Below are 5,880 nucleotides of genomic sequence, written 5' to 3' on the forward strand. Positions count from 1 at the left end.
GCCCTCTCCCCTAGGGACACCCTCTGCCTGGCCTCATAAATCTTCCCAAGGAGGCAACGTTTCCTGATAAGCAACCTCTCGCCCCACTCCTCCAAGACCACCCAAGAGATTGCTCCCCCTTCCCTGGGCGGTGCCAACAGCTTCCCCACCCTGAGCCTCCCCATGGTCTCTTGAGCTCAAAGCGGTGGTATGCAGCTCCCTGGAACCCCATCCTCATGTACTCTGTTAGCTGGGCCAGGTCCAGAGAGGAGCACATCAGCTGGGGAGGTGGCCTTGGTGGGCGTGGTGGGGGGGACGCCTTTGCCCAGTAGGGTGTCCTGGCGGTGCCTACACCGTGGCAGCTCAGGCAGCCCTGCCGCACACCCCGCCTGCACGGGCTTAATCAGGGGCTTGTGGCTGTGGGGATTTCTGCTCTTTGTCCTCCCTGCCCCAAGGGAAAGGCTCCCTTTCTCTCACTGGTTCATACTGTCTCCCTCTCTCTCACATGCTGTTATTCTGTTTCTCATTTTCTATCTCATTCATTTATTGTCTTTCCCTCTCTATCTCTTTTTGTCTCTCATTCTCTGTCTTCGTATCTCTCTCCATCTGTCTCTTTTGTCTCCCTCTCATTCTCTCTTCATCTTTCATTAATTCCGTGTCTTTCATTCATTCTGTCTCTCCATCTCTGTCTCTCATTCTTTCTCATTCTCTTTTTCTTTCCCTTTCTTCATGTCTGTCTCTCTTTCCATCTCTCTCTCTCTGTGACTGTGGCCCAGGGAGCATGGGACTGAAGAGGTTGGATCACTGGACTGAAGAGGTGGAGACAGGAGCCGCCAGGATCCTCACCCAGCCCAGTTGCTGTGCGTGGCCAGGGACAGCGGGGCAGGAGTGGCCCTGGGGAGGAGGTGTCACTGTTTCTCAAGGGTCCCGCCTCCTGAGCTTTCTGGCAAGGCCTAGGGGAACAAGCACTTATTTCTTCCCAGCCACATGGTGACTTGAGTGGATCCAAGGACATGCTTCTGAGACTTGCTTCTGTTTTGGTGGGGGCACCCTGGCTTTCGAAAGGGGTCCACCATTGGGGGTGTGTGAGCCCAGAGCCCTCCAAGCCCCTCACAACCCACACCACTTCCCTGAGGAATCCAGATTGGGCCTGGAAGGGAGGTGGGGATGAGCCTGGTCTCGGGGAGTGGCTGCCTTTGTCCAGCAGGGCGACCCAGCAGCACCCAGACACCGCGGCAGCTCAGGCAGCCCCTGTACATGCTGTCCTGTGTGGACACAGTCAGGGTCTGCGGCTGTGGGGGATTCAGGACTTCACAGGGCAGGGGTCTGCACGAAGATAGATGTTTGCAAGAGCGCCTGGACCTGATGAGCATTCATAGGCGGCTTTTGGGTTTTCTCTCTACATGGTGAGGTTCCTTCCTGAGCCCATGCCTCCTCCCTGGTGCTGACACAACCTGTTAGGGCTGTGCCTTCCCTACCCCTTGGAAAGCATGCTGAACCCTAGTGGGGAGTAGAGCAGGAAAAACCCAGCCTGGCTTTAAACACTTCTTGCAATCCCTTGGGGCTTCTGCCAGCTACCCAGCGCATCCATTACAATTACACATCTGGAGCTGGGGAAACCACCACAGGAGGGGCTCCAGGAGCTGTGGGACCAACTGGGAGTTGACTGAGCTACAATTCCATGGGTTCTGGGACCTCCACAAGCCCCTGCTGTGCCTGGGGCCACTGCGACCTGCTGGGTCTCCTGGAATTGATGTCGGTTCAGGGCTGTGTCCAGCTATCCCAGAAAGGTCTGATTATCTCCTCTCCCCACTGCATGTTCACCCTGGTAAAAGGCCAGAAGTGCCTTTGGGGAAGGCTGGGAGAAAGATAAGAACAGTAAGCTTTTGGTAGCGCAGCGGGTCCCCCTCAAGGGGGCTCAGCCTCCCCTCTATCCAGGGGGTTCTGGGTCTGCAAACTGGCTCAAATTTGGGACTTGACTGAGGAGCTTGGACTTTGGATTTATATATATATATACACACACACACACATATATATACACACATATACACACACACACACACACACACACACATATATATATATATATATATATATATATTTTTTTTTTTTTTTTTTTCAGACAGGGTCTCTGTTGCCCAGGCTGAAGTGCACTGGTGCAGGCATAGCTCAGTGCAGCCTTGAACTCCTGGGCTCAAGCAATCCTCCTTCCTCAGCCTCCTGAGTAGCTGGGACTACAGGCATACACTATGATGGCCAGCTAACTTATTTTATTTATTTATTTATTTATATTTTTAGTAGAGATGGGGTTTCGCCATGTTGGCCAGGCTGGTCTCGAACTTCTGGCCTCAAGTGATTCACCCGCTTCTGCTTCCAAAAATGCTGGGATTACAGGTGTGAGCCACTGTGCCTGGCCCAGCTAATTTGCTAATCTGTTTTTCTTCTTTTCTTTCTGTTTTTTTAGATGGAGTTTTGCTCTTGCTGCCCAGGCTGGAGTGCAATGGCGCGATCTCGGCTCACTGCAACCTCCGCCCCCTGGGTTCAAGCGATTCTCCTGCCTCAGCCTCCTGAGTAGCTAGGATTATAGGCACCTGCCACCAAGCCTGGCTAATGTTTTTTGTATTTTTAGTAGAGACAGGGTTTCACCATGTTGGTCAGGCCAGACTAGAACTCCTGACCTCAGGTGATCCACCCACCTCAGCCTCCCAAAGTTCTGGGATTACAGGCGTGAGCCACCGTGCCTGGCTTATTTTACTTTTTTATAGACACAGGGTCTTGCTATGTGTCTATAGCTGGTTTCAAACTCTGGGCTTCAAACGAACCTCCAGCCTTGGCCTCCCAAAGTGCTGGCAGTAGAGGGGTAAGCCACCACGCCTGTCCTGTTTTTGACTAGAGTTAGACTTCTGTTCACCTGACCGTGGGCCCAGCGATGGCTTGTCCTGCCTACTCCCCTCCCCTTATCTGGAGAGCTTCTTAGGCCTGGAAGGCCATGGGGAGTTGTAGGGGTACAATGTAGCTTCCAGTCAGAGAACCGCCAGCCCCTGCCTCTCCAATAGAAATATAGGGGCCAGACTGCAGTATGGCAGATGAGAATAAAAAAGCCCACACTTCCTGGGAAACGTCTCCCCCTCGAACTGTGCCCAGGGTTTTCTGGATATGGTTTGAGAGAAGCAGAGGGTGGGGGCAGGTACTTGCCTTCTTAGCGCTGTGTGCCTTTGGGCAGGTGAACGCTGCCCTCTGGGAAGGGCCACTAGTGGCTGTGGCTGAAGCAGCAGGCAGGCCACGGTGGGCGAGGGCAGCCAGACATGAAAGGGAGTTTGAGCCTGGGAGATTAGTGGGAGGGAGTATAATTCTCCCTGGTTCCAGGTAGGCTGAGGGGACTGCCTCTATCTGCCACCATCATCCTAGGTGTAGTGAGGTAAGAGCTGAGCCAGCCCTGCCAGACCTCAGGTGTATCTCTGACATTACCCTGCTGGGGCACTGGGCCCTACCACTCATGTGCCCTGGGTCCTGTCAGCCACATGCCCTGGGCTCCTGGGCGTTCTGACAGGCTCCTGGCTGGAGTTGGGCCAGGGCTTCAAGTGGGGGTCTGGTGGGGCCACTCAGGGATGGCCTGCCTGCCGCTCCCACCACCAAAAGCTGCCATGAGCTGACAGCCTCCCTTCTCTCGGGAAACAGCAGGGTCCTTCCATGGATGTCAGATCATCCTTCTCAGCAGCCTCTTGCACCAAATGTGGTCCTGAGAGTCCAGGGCTGGGACTAGAGCCCTCTACCCGTCAGTCGGCCAGGCAGCTGCCTCCTTCCTTTGGTGACCACTAAGCTGTCGCTGGGAGAGTGATTCAGTGGAAGGGAGCTCTGTGGTGCCGGAGGCGCTTGTGATGCACATTTACAATCTCACACGTCTTCTTGGAGGCAACCTCCGGGCCTTTAAGCATGCCATTGCGGAGGGAGGTCTCCCGTCCCGTCTGCTTCCCACTGCCGCCTCTCACCTCCTGGCACTAGAGCCAGACTTTGGGGGCTCACTGGAGCCCATTGCCGTGGGGTGGGTGGCCCTCCCACTGGGGTCGCTTGCAGCCTAGGTGGGCTGGGCTGCTGTCTGCGCTCCCTCTGCTGAGCCAGCCCCATTTCAAGGGAGGTGGCCCAGCCCCTCATGAGCAAAAGATGACAAACGAGTGCCCTCTCCCTACGGGAGGGGGTCTTATGGATGGGGAAGGATGTGAGACCAGTCACACCTAGTGGAAAAGCAGAACCAGGGGCCAGGGCTCCCACACAGGACATCATGCCTTAGAGGAAAGCCACCACTTTGGATGGGTCTCAGACGGGGAAACCGAGGCCCCGAGAGGGAGTGACTGCCCAAGCCTGGTCTCCTCCCTTCCCCATTCTTGCTTTGCCCCACATGCACCTGGAGCTCACCTGGCAAGCTGGCCTTCAGGGACTCAGAAAGGGTGTGCTCACTGGGGTGACTCACATGGCCAGGCTTTCCCAGGGAAGCAGGGCCAGGAGCCCAAGGGGTGGCGAGGATGGCTCAGACCCTCGTGGGGGCCATTTTCTGCTGTTCCTATCGTCTTTGTTTTTCCTCTGAGGACCCCTCATATTCGCCTCTGTCGCTGCCACTGGCAGGGTTTCAGAGCCTTCCAGGAGCATGTGCTCCACCCCCCAGGCTCTGCGGTCACTGTGCCAGAATCAGTCCCTGCCGGCGCAGACGGCACTGCCTAGAGAGCTGGCACCACAGCCCAGGTCTCTGAGGCCCCTGCAGCACGTGGCTGGGCAGGCTCGCTGGCCCTGTGTCCTCAGCTTTGGCAGCCTAGCCCGTGTTGGAGGCACCGCCCTGCACTGACCAGGGTCTGCAGGTGGCAGGCATGCCACCGCCAGCCTGGACCCCAAGCCCTGTTCTTCTGTCCCTTGTTGCGTGGCACAGAGGCCCCATCCAGGGAACTTACAAGCCTTCTCCTGGATGCCACCCCCAGGTCTGTCTGGAATGTGTGCACCTGTATCCTAATGCCAGCTCTGGGTCCTCTGACACCATTCTGCTTCAGAAGCAGTTCCAAATCCGTATCAGCAGAGGGGATGAGTCCCTGGGCTGTGACTGTGCGCTTCTAGCTACCTGGGCGTGCACCTTCCATCCCAGGAGTCCTCTTTCTCCCCGTCCCGGACAGGAAACAGGCTGCGGAGAAGGGCGTTGCCCGATGGCTGGTGTGGCATTGACTTAGCCGCCAGCTCCCCTCCCACAATTTAAGAATGGGGAGACCACCAGGACCCCAAAAGGTAGAGCTACTCACCTCACAGCCCTAGCAGGCTATGTCGCTTCATTCCCAGGCCGAAAGCGGCCACAGTCCCCGCCAGAAAGGAGCGATTCTCTGGCCCCGCTCCTTGAGGGGATCAGCATCTGCAAGAGGCGCAGGCATCACCGGCTGGCCGAACTCCTCCTCACCAAGGTTCCCCGGAGCATCAGCGCAGCGCGCAGCTCGGGGCAGACGGCCGGGTCCTCTGTGGAGGACCGTCCCGGCCTGGAGCCCCGCCGGCAGCTAACCCGGCCGCCAACGCCTCCCTTCCCCTCCCCCTCAATCCCGCCCCCGGGGCCGCTCCAAGCTCCCACCGCAGCGCCCCCAACGCTCTACCTGCTTCCCGATGCCCGCCCCGGTCCCCCAATGCCGTCTCGCCGTGGTCGCCCCGGATTCTCGCACGCCCAGCCCTCGGTTCTCACCGCTCCCCGCCTCCCTTTCCTCCAACCCCGCCGGGAAGGGCGCGCCCGAGACCCGCGCCGGGAGCGGCGGCCGGGGCCCCGAGCGGCCGGGAGGGGCGGGCGGACGGGCGCGCGCGGCTCGGGTTTCGGCCCGCCCCCGGCGCCGGCGTGATCCCCTCCCGGGCGCGGGGCGGGGCCGGGCCCAGCTGGCCGCGCTC

The sequence above is a fragment of the Theropithecus gelada genome, chromosome 1 (assembly GCF_003255815.1).
Source record: "Theropithecus gelada isolate Dixy chromosome 1, Tgel_1.0, whole genome shotgun sequence".
NCBI lineage: Eukaryota > Metazoa > Chordata > Mammalia > Primates > Cercopithecidae > Theropithecus > Theropithecus gelada.